General features: G+C 40.0%; 1 protein-coding gene and 1 long non-coding RNA gene across 5 annotated transcripts in view; one reads left to right on the top strand and one right to left on the bottom strand.

Moving 5' to 3' along the window:
* Positions 1–23390, top strand: part of pou6f1 (POU class 6 homeobox 1) — a 95704-nt gene that overhangs the window by 46410 nt on the left and 25904 nt on the right. The window lies entirely within an intron of this gene.
* LOC134088158 (uncharacterized) lies at positions 19985–21674 on the bottom strand. Of its 2 annotated transcripts, XR_009939903.1 has the most exons (5): positions 21635–21674; positions 21054–21146; positions 20862–20949; positions 20455–20622; positions 19985–20222 (listed from the first exon to the last, which is right to left on the bottom strand). It is a non-coding gene; the product is annotated as an uncharacterized LOC134088158 (long non-coding RNA). The 2 variants fall into 2 exon arrangements; XR_009939902.1 differs by lacking the exon at positions 21054–21146.

The raw sequence follows: 23390 nt of genomic DNA, 5'->3' as shown, positions 1-23390 counted from the left end.
GCGTAGGCTTCTGTGCGTCAAGCTATATGACAGCATTTTATCATGTGGTGAATTAATGACTAACGTCAGTTTAACATGTCAGAACTTTTGATCGGCGTTTCAAGTGCATGCCGCGAATAAATGAACTCGACTGACTGAATCCCTTATATTTGTTGGCAAGTGTTAAAATGTATGCTAAGCACAACAGTAATAACACTTGACCTGTGGCGCAACTGGTTAAGGCATCTATGCCGCACGCCAGCGACCGGGGTTCAAAACTCACTTCACGAACCTCTCCGGAACCCATCAAGACAAAAAGTTTTGTTTTATTAAAAAAATGAAAGATTCGCGAAAGTTTTGTGATTTTTTTATGTTTGTGATGTCTGCTGAAAAGAAAAGTTAATATGTGAATTCGTGGTTCAGTGCACACACACACATTTTTACATTTACATAATAGGGCTCAGGCACACGCCTTGCATTCTAGGAATATCGCCGCCATTTGGTAGCGCACCGAACGTAATATCCATTCATTCAGATGCACAAGACAAGAAGCAGAAATATAGTAGTGATTTATTCTTTTCCTCTTGCGATCGTGGGTTGCACTGTTACACCCCACTACACAGCAACATACGACCAAGAAGGCAAAAACTAAGTAACAGGAACACACTAATAGGCGGGAGTAAATCCATAGTAATCCATAGTAAACTAAGGAGTGAAGCTGCCAATATGGCTGTGCCCGCGAAGTTTTGATGTCATGATCCCGAGCCCTAGTGTCAGGCTCAAGTGTCTGTCTGTCAAGAGATACTCTTATTATAATCAAGAGTATACTGCCACTACGCGCATAATAGCCTATAAGGTTACGGGCGGATGCGAGCAACCCATGCAAAAGAAGGCCTTAAGTTAACGGACAGAAGGCCTGTTTACATGTCAAACATGCATTAAATCTAAGAAACGAAAAACACAAATATCACACTGTATTGTGTCGTAAACAGTTAATGAGTTCGTGGCCACTATGCGCAACTGCATCGCACAGTGAGCCATAAGTCCAAACAATCAGTATAAAAATCCGACAATCCAAAACGATAACGAGATCTCCCAGTCGTGGCAGTATGGTCTCTTCCTATATGTATCTCCAATTCTAGGGAGTTTTTCCTTGCCCCTGTTACTCATGGGCTCTCTTTGAATGTCTAACACTCTGTAAAGCGCCATGAGACATGTGTAATGTATTGGCGCTCTATAAGCGAAATTAAATTGAAAATTGAAATTGAAACGAAAAACAAGTTTGTTGAGTAGCCTAGTCCTTCCAACAATCTCAGCTTTTGCGTTTGTTAGATAAAAGGCATCCTGTCCTGCTGTATTCCAATGAGAAAAAATCATCCACAAGGTAGGCTAAGGGTCACGGTAATGCAGCATGCAGGAATCTATATATATATATATACAGTGAGGAGCACATGTATTTGATACCATGCTAAAACAGGAATATAAAATCATCATTTGACAATTGATCTTAATGCCTTAATTTAAAAAATGAGTAAAAATCAAACCGCCAAGGACACCAATTTTCTTTGTGATTGAAGAATGTATCGTAAATAGATAAATGTTTTCCTTAAATGCTAGGGGAAGGAAGTATTTGACCCCCTATGTAACCCTATGGGAATTTAACACATAGGGTTAACATAGGGGCAGGCAGATTTTTATTTTTAAAGACCAGCTATTTCATGGATCTAGGATATTATGCATCCCGATAAATTTCCCTTGGCCTTTGGAATTAAAATAGCCCCACATCATCACATACCCTTGACCATAGCTAGAGATTGGCATGGTGCTTTTTCCAGTAGGCCTATTAGCCTGTTTGATTTGCATTGAGCTCAATGAGCATCAAACAGGCTAATAGGCCTACTGCAAAAAGCACCATGCCAATCTCTCGCTATGGTGAAAGGTATGTAATGACGTGGGGCTATTTTAATTCCAACGGCCAAGGGAACTTTATCAGGATGCATAATAACCTGAATCCATGAAATAGCTGGCCTTAAAAAATAAAAATCTGCCTGCCCCAATGTTAACCCTATGTGTTAAATTCCCATAGGGTTACATTGGGGGTCAAATACTTCCTTCCCCCTAGCATTTAGGAAGAACATTTATTTATTTACGAAACATTCTTCATTCACAAAGAAAATTGGGGTAGTTAGCGGTTTTATTTTTACTCAATTTTTGAATTAAGACATTAAGATCAATTGTCAAATGATGATTTTATATTCCTCTTTTTAGTCAACTTTAGCATGGTATCAAATACATGTTCTCCTCACTGTATATATGTATATATAACGCACAAAACTTTGTTAAGCCAGCTCCATACATAACAATAGCTGCCGCGCGCTCTCCCCGGCCTCCATTTAAACTAATGGCAAACCCATTCATTCTTGCCCAAAACAAATGAATGGGTTGGGAGAGTCGTCTGGCTGTGTCAGCAGACGGCAATACAGTCGGTCTCGAGGGGTTAAATAGCGTACGTTACTTGAATTTTAATCTGAAGAAGACCACACGGTCGAAACGTCATTCCTTTGTGCTAAAGAAAAGAAAAGAAAATCAAAAAAGAAGGATTTCAAGTGTGCGAACCTTTTTCCATTTTTTATGATTTACTCTTCTTCTGCACCTTGACCGGGGATGTGCACAAACTTTTTTACTACACTTGAATTTTAAACCAGCTCTTCTCTTACCAGTAGCCTATAGACATACTTTAATAATCAGATGTTATGCTCATTTTTGTAGGCTACACCTCACCGGCAAGCACGCACGCAAATGCTGCTTTTGCAATACAATACAATACAATCTACAATATAGGCTAATTGGCCAGGCTATATAGAATAGGCTTTTAGGACTGTATTTTGCCTTGGTGCAACTTTAGTTGTGCTTAATCTAAATTATTGTCAGTAAGGATAGGCAGGGGCGCCGCCAGGGGGGGGTTAGGACGATTCTAAGGGCCCAGCACTGACGGGGCCCTTTGAGGGCTATCAATAATATATTAATAGTATTGTCATGTGTAGGATTTTTTAATAAATGTTTCATTTGATCTTTAAATAAGCAAATTATACAGTGCCTATAGAAAGTCATCATACCCTTTTGAAATAGTTACTTTTTTTGTCTTACAGCCTGAAATCAAAACCCATTTTAAAAACAATCTTTTCCAGTTTTATTTACAAATGTAGCTGTTCAACATCAAAATAATGAAAAAAAAGTAAACCGTTCTGAAAATTAATTAAAAAAATTAAAACTAGAATAACAGGGTTGGAAAAGTCATCATACCCCTGACTTAATACTTTGTAGAGCTTCCTTTTACTTTCATTACAGCCATCAATCTGTTTGGATATGTCTATTATAGCGTTGCACACCTAGATTGGGGAATATTTGCCCAATCATCCGTGCAGAATTGTTAAAATCCAGTCAAATTCTGTAAGGAACGGCGATGGACTGCTCTCTTCAAGTCAATCCACAGATTTTCTATAGTATTTAAGTCAGGGCTCTGACTTTGCCACTCAAGGATATTCACCATCCTATACTTAAGCCACTGCTTTGTTCTTTTGGCAGTATGTTTAGGATCATTTTCGTGTTGGAAGGCGAATGACCTGCCCATCTGCAGCTGTATAGCAGAGGGACACAGGTTATCCTCAAGAATTTGGGTGTACTTGGCAGCATCCATTTTCCCTTCTATCCTGACCGATTGCCCAGTCCCTGCTGAAGAGAAACATCCCCACAACATAATGTTGCCCCAACCATGCTTCACACTAGGTATGGTGTGTTTTTGAAAAATGCTCCGAACCGTGCGGTTCGCATGTCACGGTTCGGAGTGTGTGTTCGTCGTACGGTCCTACGGTTCAGGCTAGTTATGGCATGCGCAATTGATTCCCATATGTGACGACGTGTTTCCCTTATTTGCGAGAGTAGGAGTATGGAGTTTTGAGTGCTGCGTGCAAGGTTTTTGGCAAGTGCGAGAGATCATCCCTAGCGTGGTCAAACTGATGCACCTGACCCTGCTCGGGTGGAAGCATGTTCTTCCGCAACTGTAGACTATACGTGCAACTTTACCAAACAGTAGAAGTAAACTCATTCTCCTTGGCCCGCTCTCGTGCGCGCTCAATGGACACGTCCGCTCTCGACATGCACATTAATCCAAATAGAACATTCACAATCGTGAACGCAATGACGCACAGAAGACGATTAGCTAAATTACTGTTAAAAACGGTTAGCATCAGACATTTGATAAAATCTCTTGCATTCAAGTTGACTGACCATCTCAATACCAATGTTTTCAACTCCAAGGCTTAAAAGGGCCTGTCCCAAGGAGAAAAAGTATTAGCTTACCTTGAAACTAAAACACATGTGGGGAAACTGAACAGTCCAACCAGTAGAGTATGATGAGCTTAGCCTGCTACTTTGTTTACAATATTTTGAGGCTTCAGCCAGACAGCTGAATTTAAGAGGTGGAGTTATAATGAATAGTAGGCTAGGCTATAATCTGCATAAAGTTTGCTGTTATGAATATCAGACATGTCAGTATATAGAATGAATAAATAATTACATAATGTGTGTGTGTTTCAAATAAAGACAAGCTTTACATCTTGTTAAAAAAATCATTCACACTATATGAAAGGAGAGCGATAAAAAGGCGATGCAATAAAAAATATGAGTGGACGACCTGCATTTTGTGCTGGTGCACCATCCCTGCCAAATAAATGAAAAGATTGTTGAAATCATCAATGTCTTCCCTCTTGCTTTATCAAAATCTCAACTGAAGCTTAAAGTTTCCTCAGACAATAATGTGCTTTATGTGAAGTCAAATTCAGTTTGTGCATTATTACATGATAATATTCTCTAAATACTCTAGCATAATTGTGGATGATTAAGCTATGTGCTGAAATATGTTTTTGGAGTGTTTAAGAGTAAAAGAAAAAATAACAACAAGAACCGCACCGAACCGAAAACTGTGACCCTAAACCGAACCGTAGATTTTGTGAACCGTGCCACCCCTAATAGGCACTGTATATGGTTTTACAAGTCAACTGCTATTTTCACTGTAGGAACATAATCTAAAGCGATTTCAAACACCCCTATTGTGGACCGTACCATTTTCAACCACCGTGGCGCTAGAACGGAGATAGAAAACGACTTCAGCAGTGTCAACATTGAGTGACAAAACGCTAGGTAAATTCCTCCAGTAGGCTAAATTCGTTTTACTGCTGCTGGGTAAATGTAACTTGCTAGCAGACGTCTAGCTCGTTGAAAATTTGTCATCACAACCGGCATTTATAAATGTGTTTACCCCCCACCCCATGCAACGAACTATGAGCAGCAGGCTATCCTACCCTCAAATTAAACACTCCACGTTTATTGCCATGGGAGAACAGATGAATGTAATGTAAAAGGTCTGTAAGTGTAATTTACAATAAACTAGGCTTGTACTAGGCTATGCAAGATAAAATATTAGCCTACACGACTGCTGGTGCTAAGAACTGGTTTCTTAACTAAAGAGGTGCCCTCAACATACACACTACAGATTCATCCTCAGGAATAGGAACCCAGCCCTCATATCAACCCAAATCCCAATTGAAGGAGGAGGTGAGCAATACAATACAATAATTAACTATCCTAGTTATTCATCAAGGCAAACATTTGATCACATACAGTAAGTCAATAAAGACAACAATTGGAATGCATGATTGACACCCTGATGATGTTTGCTGGAGAGCTCTGAAGTATCCCCAATGTGCATACAGAATGTTATAGATCCATATAAAGTGATGCATGCAAGTTCCCTCAACACGTGAACATTTGGCTTGAAAGAACTGCATAGTGGCCTAACAATATTTGCTCATAAAAGAAAACCGATATACAGTCTGTGTCGCCCTTAGTCAACTCCGAGGCCAGGTTCTTAATACTGATGTTTTATTGATACAAACAACGTAGAACTACACAAACAAGACAAACATACCAGGGTCAATCATACGTTCATAAACACAAACACAAACTTAAGCATAACTAGAATGCATTTCCCCGGTGGGAAAGTGCGAAGTGTGCTTGCTCCGACGCACCGCGACAGCGCCCCGGCAGGAGATGCGACCACTCGCCCTCAGGTCAAAGCGCCAAAGTTTGGCCAAGATGCAAAGCTGCTTCGAGTGACGGGTTGCCTAGGTTCATCAGTGGTATGTCCCAGAGCACCTCCAATGCTAAAATGTAGATGTCATCCCAAACACGTAAAGAGACATGAGCCAAAATGCATTTTTGCTAATTGCGACGCCCCCTAGTGGCCAAATGACACCAAATTTACCGAGGCTACTTTGAATGGTGTCCAAAATCATCCCGCCAAATATGGTATTGACACCTCAAAGTGTTTGAGATTTGACCTCACTTCCTGTTTGGAGGCTTCGCCATCAAATTTGATTGGCTGCCACGGGCGAACGCTTTGATGCATGGAAATGAAATGTACACCTCTAAGGTCTGTAGACCTTGTGTTGAATTATGTATGAGTTGTTCATGTGTAGCCAGCATGAAACACGTAACCACTGAAGGAAGGAAGGAGCCTAAGGAACTAGGCATGTTTCTAGAACAAATACGAGTAATGCTAGGAGTATAGCTATCCTGTTTTGCGGGAACATCCACAGTTTACTCACTGTTGAATAAGTTGCAATGTGTTATAGCCTCAAATTGATGGTAAAATAAACAGGACGACTAGGGATGGGCATTCGATTTTCTTCGTCGATCGTCGGGAGAATTAACGATCAACTATCGATTAATCTTTAATATTTTTATATTATAATTTATTGTTTATCACATTTAAAATGCAATGAAAATACAAAACTACAACGTGTTTGTTGCGTAGTGTGAGTCTTGAAGCAATGAAATTAATTTCACTGTGTGGCAACAATTAAACATTTTACCAAGCAGGGGCAAAATTAGACGACATTCTCAGTTACCTGCGACTTTCCGTTTTGATTGCGCTCACTCAGTTTCAACCTAGCATCAACTTGAATTTAACATGGAGGATATGCGATGCTCAACGAGCTGAGAAAATGACCCAATGGATCTACAAGTTCATTAAGATGATAGGCTGCCCTTATACATTTATTGAAACCAGCATCACATTCTGTAGCGACATAATCTAGTACCACCAGACTGGTAAAATCTCACTGACAGCTCCTGCTTCTTTTCTTCGTAGTGACATTCTACCAGTTAAGTAAATAACGTTACAGGATGCACCGCTATATTCATTCAAGTGGTAGGCTGCATAGTTTGAGTTATGGCCGTGTTGTACTTCGCTTTGGACAAAGGCATCTGCTAAATAGCATAACCATAAATGTTATTGTAGGCTAGTGTTTGCAGCGAACTAAGTCACTTCATAGCAAAATTAAAATGAAAATGGTCCCACGCCACACTTAACCGTGACCTCTTCATGATTACTAATGAAATCAAAATGGAAAGTCGCAGGTAACTGAGAATGGCGTAAAACATTTCCCCCGGCTAGTAAAATGTTTCATTGTTGCCACGCAGTGAAATTAATTTAATTGTTTCAAGACTCACACTACCTGCAATAGTTTAATCGATTACAAATGCATGCCATCAACGAAATTCTTAATGATCAATCCTCGATCGTCGATTGTTTATGCCCATCCCTAAGGACGACTCACCTGTTCAAATGATATAATAGGATACAATTTGGTTTTGATATGTCAAAGCAACCAGGCTGTTACTGGTTAGCGTGTCTGAATATGAAATTGATTTTGGATAGGTTGCATGTGATAAAAGCTATGCCATTTCCTGTCCATACAGCATTCATATTCAGAAATACTGTACACTGGCAACGAACACGCACACACACACACACACACACACACCTCTTTCAAACAGAAACGTCAGTCCGTTACATCTGCCTCTTGTCCACGAACTGCATGTTGCTTAGTTGACCCACAACGGCACCAGCAACGAAGACTTCCACACAAACACACACACACACATACACCACCCCCTCAAACACAAATATCTGTCTGTTACGTCTGCCTCTTGTCCACAAACTGCATGTTGCACAGTTCACCCACATCTACACACAATTCTTTGATTTATAAATAACCCCAGCATTAAAAAACTGCAATGTGTCAAATCTTAAAGGTTGGGTACGGAATTCGCAAAACGGCCGGCAGATTTTGAACATATACAACCATAAGTCCCGCCCTCCATGCACGCGCATTCATGCACGAACGAGAATTCTGATGCCCAGGCTAAATTAAATGCCAGCCTGGCGTCTACAGCACTATGAGCTCTAGTCTCCATACAATCGCTCACATCAACTTCCCCAATTACATTCTTTATTCACCTCCAAAGGGTTGTAGGTAGTTCCACAAATCAGACAAGGTAGATGATTTTATAGCCTACATGGTAAAAGCACCTTTAGTCTACCAGCCCTTTCGTTCGGAAATTCTAAAACAACGATGCATTTTAATACACCAAAATAACATTTGATATACCTTACATTTCAGTAGCCATAGGTGTGTATATTTGAACAGAATCTGGTTTGGTTCTTACCAGGGCGTTTATCTTCTGAAATATCCGAGTTTAGTGCTGGCCCGTTGTTTCGCCTATTCCGCTGTAGCTCCAAGCGGTTAAGTTTCGGTTTCATGTTTACAACACTCTTCAAGTCACGGTAAAATGTAATTCTTAGGCTATTTATTGCGTGGGTGATAAAGTTTCCGTAGGTATCCGCTGCCTTAGTTTGTATAGAAATGAAGTGACACATACAACTAGGGGGGAACATTATGGGACGTGCAGCAGGCCTAATTAGTTTCGTTTCAGCACTGACTCGCGGTCAACAGCTTTCGTGCTATGTGCACCATAGACATGGTGTGCACGAAAGGGTCGCGCGCGCGGGGGTGAGGGGGAGGAGGAAGAGGAAGACCGTTAGATTGACGAATGAGCTGTGAAATGATGGTATGGGGTTTAGAATTCTATTGGCTGGAGTTTTTCGAGCCCTGCCCGTTCCGCAGATGATTGACGTGTTTAATTTCCATTTCAGTGCTTCCAACTCAGTGGCTGTAAGTGGGTTATGAATAGGATTTCAAGTGATTTTGCAAAAATGGCCAAAAAAGCTAATTCCATACCCTACCTTTAATATATGTATATACTGTATGGGCAATTCCATGCAAAACTGTCAAGTCCATAACCCCACACAGCGTCAAACTATGATGTGGATGATGATTTCTTAAAAGTTTACCATTTCGCTCTTCTTGTTTGTACAACATATTCACTGACATTGTTAACTTAATCATTTGCATTAAATGTAACCTATTTTTCCACCCTTATGTCTCAACATATACTGGAGTCACATTCATAAACATAAACAGGATCCTAGGTTCTCAATTTGCTAGACTCGCTGTCTACCATAAAGTTAAAGAATAGTAATAACAGAAGAAAAGGTAAGAAGATGTTGATAGCGTGATTAACTAGTGTGGTGCCTCCACTGAAGAATGTCTTTATCACTGCCCTGGTGGAAATATGTAAATCCTCGGAAATGTCAAGTGACTACAGTTACTTCTACCTGCTTTGATATAGCTTATCCTAAATGAAATACTATGCAACCATCACAAAACATTTATTGTATCCTTTGTTTTTAACTCTGAGAATTCAGTTCAGTATGACATAACAAAATGAAAGTACAAAAATAGTTTTTAAACCCCTTTTTAAAAGTTCAACCTATCACTTTCAATGAAATCTCAATTAAGGATTACGTAGTTCTAAATAGTAACTGTGTGGTAATAATTCACCTATACCACCCATAGCCTAAATTAATTAAATGTTTACCATGAACAATAGTTAAATGAAACACACAGTAATACTTTCTATAACACTTTGTGTTGGATGTAATTAATTGGACCTAGAATTGTTAACTTCTATAAGTGGGCCAAACTTCACAGTTTAAGTCTCCACACATAAGCTTGCCTACCGAGTCGAAAAACGTAGCTCCCACTTTCCTTAGGTGTAGTGGAATTCTGGGATTTCTCCCTAAAGCGGAAACTATTATTTGTACCTAATTATAATTACTATTATTATTGGGGAAGTTATAGGTTTGCACTGATTCGGGTAGGGTAGTGGCAATATACTGGATGGTATATCGGTTAGAATATAGGATGGAGAAGAGATGGGGTTTAACTTTGTATTGTTCCAGCAGAGACATTCAGGATTTCCATACAGAGAAATATGGGTATGGCTATTTATATATATAGATAGTCTGAAATATGAAAAAGACAAATACAATTTAGGTTCTAGTCTTACAAATAATATGTCTGCAGCATACAGAAATGCATCAACACTAAGCTCATTAAACTGAATTGTAAGCCAGGACACATGTATACAGCAACGCTAACCCCTTCAAGATAGAAAGGGAACCTTTTTGTTCGTGACTACAGTTATTATGTGGTCAATTACGCCATCTAGCGGCGTAAAATGGTACGGTGTAATAGCGTTAAAAACTTCCTCTATTTGGAAATGCAACATCCTTACAACAGTATAACGCTAAACGGTAGATTCCTAAGCGAAACACATGAAGTATTATAATTTCAAAGAACACTTACACTATATTACTTCATGGAAATTATGTCAAGAGCAAGTTTAACTATATTAGCAAACCTCTTGCATACCAGTGTGAATTAACTCGATGTAAACATCATACAAACTTACTTTTCATCAATGACTCGCAACTCTGAATGTCAAAGACTGGATTACTCAGGATAACTGCAGGAATTGTCAAAAGGTAAATTAATTATCTCTGTTTTAGTGCACAACGAACTTGCACGTCTCTGCAGGTAGGCCTACTAACAAAAATAAGAAACTTAACAGGAAGGCATGCGAGTTTACCACATGAAATATCGCGACAAATGCTAAATCACAGCGAACACACAAAAGTCCCGGCCTCTTCAACATAATCACTCAAACTATAATGAATTCTACACGCTAATACCTTACAGATGTAAACTTGTGCACATTCAAAGGATACACAACGAATACAAAAGCAGTAGCCTACATATAAAAATGCAAAGCGAAAGTAAACAATAGGCCTAATCTTCGTTACATCTTCTAAAGACGTTAAACAACATGTTTCAGGCACGTTACAACATATGCTGAACAGTAAATATTGTAGGCTGGCCTCACTAAGTTCTGAGCTAGCTCAGCTATCCAGCAAGTTTACAATCACTAGGCTAGGACGAACAAAGAATGCAGGAAATCTTCACTTTTTTCTCCTTTCCTTCATTTATGCTGTAAAACTGTCAATACAAAAAAAAACTATTTTCATTTGTCTTGTCTAGCCACGCATATAGCGAATTGCCGCTATATCAAAAAACAAAGAAATCTTTCTCTTAAACATATCTTATTTTCTGTACTTATGTCTAAACACATATTTCACTAGAACAATGTATACTTACAGGCATTGCCTTCGTATGGGTAAGAAATAACTATAGCAGGTGAAAAACATAAATTGTCCGGAGACAGCAGTGTGGATCATCTCAGTGACTTCTCTCGTTTTAACGCTAAGCAGGAAGTATTTACTAGCCTACTAACACTCCAAAGTAGATTCTGATAAGGCCAGTAGATGGCGCTCTAACATAACAAATGACTGGTAAATACTGAGTGCAATAACATAAACGAAATCTTGGTCGGCTCAGACCGTGACAATATTATTGACTAAACAATAAACATGTAGGAATGAGGTGTCAAACTCACTTTATGGTCAATTATCATCACACGCACGCCAAAGATAGCACAATGTCTCTCTCGCTCAGAAAGTGCACGAACATAATGACTGGTGCATACGTGCAGGAGCGGTCTTGAGTGATTTACCCAGAGTGCTCCGGTCAATTATGGTAAATAACAAGAAATAAAATCGAATTCGTCTCAAAACATCACAAATATATCAAACGATATCCTGTAATCATTACAATCTCCTAAATAGTAATTCATTACGAAGAGAAACTATTACAAATTGTCAAAAATGAAACACCGTCACAGTGACAACTCGTGTGATTGCGACTTTATATAGTATCTGGACATTACTGTTGTTCAACAACGAAGAAGTCCGTACTTGCCGCTCGAGGCCATGGCGTCGTTAAGATCTACACAGTCTCGGGATGAGACATTGCTGCCGACAACCCAAATCGCTCATGTGCAGTGCCCCGTTGCGGACAATCTCGGTCAATCAGCTCTGACGTAGACAATGGTACAATGCCACGGTATAACTACACTGGGTTTAATCGTGTCACTGAAACTACTACATGATGGAACACGTGTCTCTACTTTTGCAAGAATTGGCATACTTTTATTTATTTTTTTAAAAATATCAACATTGTATCTTAAATCACTCTGGAATGTCCTTTTGGAATTACTTAAGCAATTTAAGATGAGCTATTCTGCTTAATAGTATACATTCGCCAACACACACGTTTTTGCTAATTATAGAGCCATCGACAGACCGAATAACACCAAATTTATTGAGGGTGCTTTGGATGGGGTCTCAAGTCATCCCACCAAATATGGCTTTCATAAACTTCAAAAACTACAATCAATTCCGAGATTTCTCAACGACAATTGGGTGAAAGAGACAAATTTAGCCACCTAGCTCCATAGACTCCCATTCATTCTGCACTCAGGCGATCACCCCCAGTGGAATTCTGGTGGAACTGCAACCAAAAGACGTTACAATAGGACTAAATAGCGAGTGGCAAGGCTCTCCGTAGACGGGCTCTGACACTACCCAACACCCTAACACCGTGTCCTAACCGGATCCAAGTGAGCGACTGTCAATATTGTCTGTCTACACTGAATCCGTTAAATATGCCATTGTGTTGCGTCACAGGATTCCATATTTCTCATTCAGAATAGTAGAGCAATGCGAGCGACAAAAAGAAAATAGAAACGGGGCGTCCGACAAAAGTTCTCTTAAAAACGTCGCGCTTCTCGCGTCACTTCAGTCTGGACACTCCAATTGAAAACAATGGAATTGAATGGATTTTATCGCTAATGTTTGCTCGCATCGTGTTCGGTTAGGACAAGGTGTAACGTGTAAAACTGGTGAAAGCAGAGCCTTTGATTGGTAGAGATCGCCGTTGCCATGACAATCCCAAACAAACTGTCTCAACTTTTCCCGCGCCTATCGTCCAGCTATCGTCTCGCTGGAACTTCAAAACTTAAAATGGCTGCAGGGTTGTGGGTGTTCAGGATGTTTTCTCATCTTGAATGTTGAATTTACTCAATGGAAACGGTAGGAAGTAATCATCTTCTTTTCTCAGATCAATATGGAACCATGTTAAACTACCATTAGGCTGCAAATGTTGGAAATGTGTGTACGTTTGCAAAGCATCACAGGATTTGAGTTCTCTAACTCGGAATTTAAGATATGTACACAGTCTTGTACCTTTGCCTTTTTTTTCTGATAGTTTTTTTGCTCGAAATGATGTGTTGTATAAGTATGAGTCACGTCGTAGCTGTTTAGCCTAAGGCATGGTCTGAAACTCTTTACACACGGATTTTTCCAGACGTCAATGGGAGATTACATCCGGACAAGCAGCTCTCTCGGAGGAGGGGTGGGACTGTCGAGCTCTATAGGGCAGACTAATTTACGCCCATACAGGCGTCTTTTAGCGCGGGTTACAATCCTTATTGAAGCCGCCAGGGTTATGCTATAAACATACGGAGGAATGCGGTTGTCGAGGTGTCCCGCCCCAATAATATGACTACGTTAAACTCAACTAGAATCGCCACCATTATCCAAAAGTTAATGTCAACAGACCAAGATTATTTGGAAAGCCTATAGAATAGAATAGAATATATACTTTTTTGATCCCGTGAGGGAAATTAATTTCTCTGCATTTAACCCAATTTAACCGAATTAGTGAACACACACAGCACACACACAGTGAGGTGAATCACACACTAACCCAGAGCAGTGAGCTGCCTGCCCAACCAGCGGCGCTCGGGGAGCAGTGAGGGGTTAGGTGCCTTGCTCAAGGGCACTTCAGCCGTGGTGGACTGGTCGGGGATCGAACCGGCAACCCTCCGGTTAGAAACTAGAGATAGTTAATGTGACAATAATATTACTAAAAATAGACTTGGAGCAGTGATTTACTGAGGAACTAGTTTTTGTGGAGGATGCATCTGGGAGGTCGCTGCCCCACCTGCCCATATGGACGGCACGCGCCTGCTAAGATGACATGTGACATGATCAGGTTGGTTAAAACAAAAAAGACAGCAATGCTGCTTTGCGATTGTTGGACTTTTATTTTGACAAGTTTTTGACGTTTTGTCTTCCACATTCATGAAGTGTTGGTATGAATGTTGAGTAATGTTTCATGAAACAGTCATGTGCTGTTCATGACAGCTGTTATGAATGTGTTATGAACGAACCTGTCAAGTAAAGTGTTACCGACTTTTCTGACTCATCCCAATGTAGTAGCACGGACTGGACCAAAATAAAACAAATTTATCAACGTTAACTTATTTTTTATGAGGGTTTGGAGGAACAACGAGCTCCGCTAAGATTTAAAGAGACCCTATGCAACTTTTTCATAGTCATAAAATCGCATAGAAATCGTTGTTTTGCTTGACTGACCAGTTTTATCGAAAACAGTCACATTTCCTCCCGCCCCTAGTGTCCCTATCCGCTATTACAACCTTGCAACTTTCTGATGAACGATCGTCTGCTGTTTACATCTGGAAGTCAGAGACGCATAAGGAACAAGAAGAACCACGCTTGCAATTTATATATTTATATATAGCCTATATATGTATAAATATACACGCTAAAGCTGTCGGGGAAGCTCTGCAGAGAAATATGCAAGCATGAAACGAGCGAAAACGAAACCGAAACCAGAGATGAAATCGCCAATCCTGCATTGTTCCTCTTTAAGCAGCCATCCAGGGGTGCGTTTCTAGAAAGCGTTGTATGCTAACTTGCGTCGCAAGCTTGGGAGTTCGCTCCGTCGTTCCTGGATTTGGTGTTTCTAGAAAACGTAGTTCAAACTCTCAATCGCAAACAAGGACACAAAGTTTGGTCGTTTGAACGACTGCCCCTGGGCAGGCGCACTAGTGGCGTACCTTGGGAGTTCCGGATGGTGATGTCGTCAGTGTTAGGAGCGCCTAACCAAAAATCATAAGCGCCCAAACAAAATTCACTAATTTGTTGTCTTTCTCGTGACTCAAAGATTGCGCTATGCTGTAGGCTAATATAAATTAAAAGACTGACTCCCCTGTTGGGCTCATTCTTGCTACTTGTGTTACTTAGGCCCTGTCCCAATAGTCTTCCCTTCAACCTACCACTTCATTGAAGTGCCCTTCACTGGGGAGTGCCCTTTCACAACGGAGTGAGAAGTGTTAAGGGATTGGAATCTTTACCTGTGAAATGGGACAGCACTTGATGAGTCATTGCGTCATTATTACCAACGAGTACACCTATGTCACATGCATCAAGGAAAGTAGTGGTAGTAAATTTCATTCATGAAAAATGCCCTCTCCAGGTGTTATGTTAGCTTTAATAATCCTTCTCCGTTTAACCAACCAGCGGAGAAGATATGTGACAAACAGAAAACGTTTTCGACACCTTAATGATCTTATCATCCGTCTTACCTTAATAACATTCGCTGAAATTATCCAAGTAGCAAGTAAAGCATGTTACAGACATGAACTGAACAATAGGCTACTGGTTAGTTAGTGACTGCCATCAGTGCACTGAAACAAACTTTTTTGTTTTGAACAAGTTTTGCTTAGCGAACCGAAGCTTGAAAGGCTAACAAGACATCCACGTAAATTCTGTTAACGGTATAGTGGGGTACGAATTGTCATGGAATAATGGTCCCGTAGGATTTTTTTGCTAAAATTGATTTTTTTGTTTTATTTGCTTTATTTGGGGTCCTACTGTTGAAAAATGACGGGGTGCAAATTTTCTGACCCCGTTTTGCCCCTCCTCTGGGGGGCGCTTTCTCACCTTGGCCAGAATACTGACTGCACACATACATCTACTAATAATGATCACATTTTCACAATCTTGGTGTCATTTTAGGGGCTATTGAGGATGCTGAGTCCATTTATGACAGTTTCATTGTGATCAGAAGTTGTTATGACTCATTTTGTCATAACATTGCAGTAATAAAGGCAAATCCAATGGGGCAAAGTCGCCAATCAGTAAGTGAGCTCATATCTTGGGAACGCTTTGATGTATGTTAACGAAACTTGGTCACATGACAACTGACCCCCGCCCTAGGGTACAAAACAAATTTTGTGTAATTCGGCCAATGGGGGCGCTATAATTAGCGAACCTGTGTTTAGGGGTTACAGTATATCATGATGACGTTGGTTATCAAAAAAGTTCCAATGGCTAGTCATACTCTTCATACTCATATTGATGATCATTGCAAATGTTCCCCACTCATAATAAACAATTGCCCATTTTGGATTTTCCTGAAAGAGAAACTAAATCATCAGCAGTCACAACTTTGTTTGGCCCCCTCATTGCTGCTTACCAATTTTTGTCAAAGATAACTATTTCAACACAAGATATATGTATTTTAATTCTGTCTAATGACACAAAGCTGAGAATCACATTGATAAGATACAGACAGATTATACAAGAAGACAAAATTATCAAATGATGCCATTTGCAATGGATCCCTTTTAACCCTATGAGTCCTATTGACCAAGTGCGTCAAAAAACACACCCATTCTTCTCTTCTACATTGCTCCGCAATCATTAGTTGCAGCGAAATGAAGCCTTTAATGCACGAAAGAGCAGAACTGGATTTCAACGAGACTAAACACTTGTCATGAAATTAAATCAAAGTATATCATATTTACAGTCTATACTGCTCTCTGCGTTCACCCGCACATCCATTTCTCTCGCTTGAATTACTCACGAACCCGAGATCGCACAGACATGCACGCATCAGATGAAAGAGGAGAAACAGAGTTTTCCATTGATACCAAATACATCGATCCTTCTGTGTTATAAAAATAGACAAAGTGACAAAACAAATAATAATGTCATATAGCTTAGGCTACCATTACTCTCGTTTGATTTACTCTTGAATCCAAGATCAGAAAGCTATGACACACATGTCAGATGAAAGAGACTCAGAGCTATCCACAGATACCATACATCCTTCTAGGTCATGAAAGAGACGAAGTGACAGCAAAATAATAACTTCATTTAGCTCCACTTACCCCATGTTTTTGTGTGTGTTTTTTTGTGGCATAATAGCTAGTATGTTCATAATCCAACATTATCATGTGTTTCTCTATGGCAAGGCACGTTCATAATCCAGTTTTGAGATCCTAGCAAACTCCTGTATGGTATCCAATTCAAGACTCATATTGCATCCAAATTGTTTGGACAAATAAACACTTTTTTGCCTTTACTTTGTTCATTGCGACGCAGTAAAAAGTTATTATAGAGAATTATCATGTGTGCACGTCATGTGTGCCACGCAAACAAGTCAGGTTAGATCAGCTCGTGTCACAAATATGGAGCACAAAAAGTGTCAAAAAGTAATTTCTCATCACTAAATCAAAATTGCCATTTATTTCTGTAAGGCACACACCACATATTTCTGTAAATTGCTCAGCTCCAAAGTATCCCTCCACCATTCTTGTATTGCCATTTTCAGGGCAGTCAGGCCTACACAACGATGAAAGTCATGTCGAGCTGTCAGCTTTCTGTGGTGAGATACATGTCAAAATGTAAGAATTTGTATAGTATGATAAATAAAAGTATCCAAATCAAATCAATGCAATTATTAATACATGACAGTGTGGCAGATCTGGGTAGCCTAGACTGTGCTGAAAAAACCCCCAATATGTAGCATGTGTGAATGGCACTTACAATGACCAGGATAAACGCTTCTAACTAAAGGTAGTGGAAATGCCCTTAAAACAGCCTAGGGCTCATAGGGTTTCTCCTATCCTTTGGATTTGAAGAACAACCTTATTTAGAGAGCTAGAATTTTACATGTGATTTTTCCTCTCTCATCTCTCGGTTTAGATTCTCTTGCTCCAAATTTCAAATTGAAATCGAGACTTTCATATAACGCTGCGCACACCCTTCAGTTTACTGATAGTGAAACATTTCTGGGGTATTTTGTGTCATACTGCTTGTCATACTTAAGTTGTTTACAAAAAAAAAGAAAATTTTCTCATTTCATCCGATATTGATTTTCATAATTTTTTACATACCGATTTTTCGCAGCCATCCATTGCAAATGGCATCATTTGATAATTTTGTCTTCTTGTATCTTCTGTCTGTATCTTAGCAATGTGATTCTCAGCTTTGTGTCATTAGACAGAATTAGCCCTTTTCACAGTGATGTCAGACGAAGGGTTGCTGGGTATCCTCCGGCATGTCCAGCCGCCAAATACTACAGAAGAAGAAGAAGTTCATGGGTTTCATCAGGTCCCTTTCCACAGGTGTATACAATCAAGCACCATGCAGTCTGCATTGATAATCAAGGTGCTTGATTGTATACACCTGTGGAAAGGGACCTGATGAAACCCATGAATACTTCTTCTTCTTCTTCTTCTGTAGTATTTGGCGGCTGGACATGCCGGAGGATACCCAGCAACGCTTCATCTGACATCACGTGAAAAGGGCTAATTAAAATACATATATCTTGTGTTGAAATAGTTATCTTTGACAAAAATTGGCAAGCAGCAATGAGGGGGCCAAACAAAGTTGTGACTGCTGATGATTTAGTTTCTCTTTCAGGAAAATCCAAAATGGGCAATTGTTTATAATGAGTGGGGAAAATTTGCAATGATCATCAATATGAGTATGAAGAGTATGACTAGCCATTGGATTTCTTTTGATAACCCAACATCATCATGATATACTGTAACCTCTGAACACAGGTTCGCTAATTATAGCGCCCCCAGTGGCCGAATTACACCAAATTTGTTGTGTACCCTTGGGAGGGGGTCAGTTGTCATGTGACCTAGTTTCATTAACATACATCAAAGCGTTCCCAAGATATGAGCTCACTTACTGTTTGGCGACTTTGCCCCATTGGATTTGCCTTTATTACTGCAATGTTATGACAAAATGAGTCATAACAACTTCTGATCACAATGAAACTGTCATAAATGGACTCAGCATCCTCAATAGCCCCTAAAATGACACCAAGATTGTGAAAATGTGATCATTATTAGTAGATGTATGTGTGCAGTCAGTATTCTGGCCAAGGTGAGAAAGCGTGTGAGTGAGTGTCCAGAGGAGGGGCAAAACGGGGTCAGAAAATTTGCACCCCGTCATTTTTCAACAGTAGGACCCCAAATAAAGCAAATAAAACGAAAAAATCAATTTTAGCAAAAAAATCCTACGGAATTACAATTCGTACCCCACTAGTAGCCTACTGCTAGCGTTATGTGTAAAGTGTAACAATACGGCATGATTCTGATGGGCCTATTTGACAGAGTAGGCATATTAGCAGAGCAGTCTCTTCACTAAGTCACACTTGTTTTATATTTCCTTTCTAGTTTACTTGAAAACTGTAATGTATACCTGGGCTTGAACTTGAAGCAAACGTATTTGCACTACTTTTTCTGTAGGTTTGTGCAATTTGCATAGTAAAAGTTCTGTATTTTGACTACAATTTGCCATTAGAATCATGAGTGCCTCTTTGTAAACAGCATCATGGGGCCATGCAAACCTGCTATAGTGGAATTATTCTACAATATGCACTCATCATGGCAGTAAAATAGGCCATCCTAAGTCAGTCTACTGCAGTAATTCCTCAGTCAACCCAGAGAAAATGTTGTGAACACCTGATTATGCATGGAAAAAAAATACCGTCATATACCATGAAACCGTCAGAATTTTGATATAAATTTTTGGCCATACCGCCCAGCACTAGTCTGCTATTACACAGGTTTTACACATCTGCAATAACATATAAGTAAGTAATGATAGAACAAAGACATTACTGCTCTGGCATTTTATTTACAAGCCTCTCAAACAGACTGAGGAAACGTTCTGTCTTGGCCTCAGTCTCATCGTGCCTCTTCTGCTCCTTGGCGGATTCCTGTTGAAGGAATTCCAGGATAGGATTGCTCCTCTTCATGCGTTTCTTCCTGGGAGATGGTGTTGCGGGAATCAGGATGGGATCAGGAGCAGTGGGGGTGGTTGGAAGACCAGAAGTGGAGGCAGAATCCTCTCTTGGTTCAACGATGGGCTGTACATAGAAAATTAATAACCAGATTTGTTCAGTACCATACACAGTAACATCATGTGCACACTGCAAGCATGCCACAGCAGTTAACCAGGGCCTGAAAGTCCATTCGGACTGAATGTTTTGGAGATATACAGACATGACATGTACTTCAGGCCTTAGATATGTTGTTGCCATTGAAGTTTTGCACCAGTTAAATGTAAGTGATCAATTTTAGTGTAATTCTCTTACTTACCAGTAATGTTGTGGCATCATCACCTTCATTAAAAGATGCCACTAATACAGGGGGCTCTATGCATGGCCTGGCACCAAGGACCTCATGCATGTCGTGGTAGAACGGCCAGTTGGCAGCAGTTCTTTCCCCATTTTCGGTCCCTGAGCCTGTCCTTGGGGTTTTCAGATCCTGCAATAGCAAACGTGCATGCGCACACACACACACACACACACACACACACACACACACACACACACACACACACACACACACACACACACACACACACACACACACACACACACACACACACACACACACACACACACACACACACACACAGGTGAAACGCTGATATATAAATTACGCATTCATTTGTAAAGGCTGTGGCGATAACATGCAGTACACATATCTCACCAAATAATTACCTTATATTTCTTTTTTTAATTTTCCCATTTCTTTCCAACCTGCTGTACATTGACCTTTCCCTCCAGGTCCAGCTGCTTGATCAGTGTCCTGTCTCAGACAACAAACAATGATGTAGGCCTAGATTAGGCTCTGGTTACAGGAATTAGCAGAGATATTCATGATTCATTGGAAAACAACAACAGGTCACTCACTCATATAGCTGCTTGGATGCATATTTCTTTTTAGTGAACTGCTCCTCGTTTTCTGTCCTGAACTTTATAAGTGCCCTGGTCTGCTCACAATCCCTAACATTGTAACATTAGACACCGTCTGTTGTTAGTTTGCAACCAACTACTATCTCTAAACCGTTACATTTGATCAGTTACATTCTAGGCTAACGGTAACATTTTGTCCACGTTATATTTAGCTATATCCAGCTCCACCACCGTAGGTTACGTTTTGCCAAAAACTCAAGGCAAATAGTGTTCCTATGTTTTCTGAATTTGAACACACATCAGGTTTTGAGGTTTTGGCAAACATATCTACTCACATGTCATAATAAATAGATAGCGTTTTTTTTTTTTTTTTTTTTTTTTTTAACAACCTAACGTTAACACTACTGCATGCAGCTGCTGCATCTAGACAGATGTTCATTTCACAAGGTGAAATAGCGATTTTTTCAAACAATCATATTCTACTAAACTGTAAGGAATATCATTTCTACATAGTGCACAGCTAGATATCTTGACGTGTTTCACATTTTTTAAACCGTTATTTGCGAAGATATACTTACATTTGTAAACGTCTTTCCCCGCAGCCATCTTGCTTCAAACAAGAGACGGTTTATAAAGTACACGATCTTTGTTCAAACTTTTTGAGTCGGTTACCAAGGTGTTCGCAAGGCATCCTGGGAAATGTAATCTTTCCCTTCAACCGTAGTCTGCTTCTGACCGCACTCCGTGTGAAGGGATTGTTTGAAGGGTCGAACAACACTTCAACTTCGTTCTAAAACAATTGGGACACCCTACCGCTTCACGGGAACGCGCAAATTAAGTGTTAAGGTGAAGTGCGAGGGTGAAGTGGTAGTATTGGGACGGGCCTTTAGCGTTAATTTGCGTGTTGGTTTGCGTTTTGGTAGGCTACTGTTATGGTATTTAGAAACCCTCCAATCAGTCACTCCGTTCATTAGTCTAATGGTTAAAGCAGGGGGCTGACCCTCTCAACATCGTAGGTTCGACTCCTGTATGCATCACACATGCTTTTGTTTCTGACTAGTGAAACGTGGAAATAACCCTAATAAGTAATGTCGTGGAACTATTAAACTGATGTCATGTTCGTGGCCACTCGATGTAAAGCGATAAAATATATTTAGGGTCTAACCTATTTAGTCCGTGAGCCAGAGGGGTTGGTCGTTACCGAAAAAGTGGCAAAGGCTACCATACCTTTTCTGAAAGCCTGGGATCTCAGCTTTTCAATGATGTATGATGGCCATCTGACAAAAGTAGCTGTTTTGAGTTATGATGCATAATGTAAACTAAGGTTGAAGAAATAATGCGTATAAATCAAGCAGAACACTGAAATATTTTATTTTGTTATGTTTGGTATCATTTTAAAGGGGAGACTCTGAGCTTTCATTTAAATCCTTTTGTGAACATTTTGGATAAGTACAGCCAACCCTGGAGCTCTTCAAACCTTTAATCACACACATTTTCCTGCCATTTCCCTGCCATCTTTTGTCTTTTAATCCTGTGGCACCTGGGAGCATCAGAGAAACAAAATTCAAACACTGAAATACTGGCATGACCCTATGGATTCAGAAAATGTATCATTTACCCATATTATCTGATTTGGAGGGGATGATTTTCCGTCTTATATCAGACATGGCGTTTTTTCAAAGACATAAACAGTAGTGTACTATTACCCTTAAGGTTAATTTGTTGATATGTCGAGTTGAAAGTCTGAGGTAAATATATTTGAAATAATAATTATTGATACAGATCATTTTGAAAAAGTTGTTATACAGTGCAACACACTGACATGAGGAGTGACACAGTCCCTCTTGCATGAGCAGGACAGAAACTCAAGTACTGCTTCAGGACCAATGGAGACATTGAACCAGTCTATGGAGAGCTGTAAGTCACCATCTTGGTCCAATCTAGACCACCCATGCTCAACTGGGGAAGGAACTTCAGGGTTGTTCTCGAGGCATCTTCTCCAGATAGCACCTTGATAGTTAGCTCTGAGACCGTGCTTCCTGAGAGAATCCGAGCATGGAGTTAACTGCCAGGATTCTACGCCTTTCTTTGCACAAAAAAAGTGCATACTTCATTTCATTGATGTTGGTGATTCTGGAATTGGAGCTGTACATTTGACATGTGAACTCCTTTAAGGCTGCATACAACTCAGGTGTCATTGCCCAGTCTGCCCCAACCTTCTGAAAGGTCTCACAGAAGTTTTCATTCTTCTGAAAAAGTTTTAGGACTGACACTTTACCATGGCCTGCAAATGCACTTACAGTATCGCAGCCTGTGTATACGTGTATTTTCTTG

Source organism: Sardina pilchardus, chromosome 7 (assembly GCF_963854185.1).
Source record: "Sardina pilchardus chromosome 7, fSarPil1.1, whole genome shotgun sequence".
Lineage (NCBI taxonomy): Eukaryota > Metazoa > Chordata > Actinopteri > Clupeiformes > Clupeidae > Sardina > Sardina pilchardus.
Note: the sequence above shows the minus strand (reverse complement) of the source record. Positions and strands in the feature narration are given on the sequence as shown.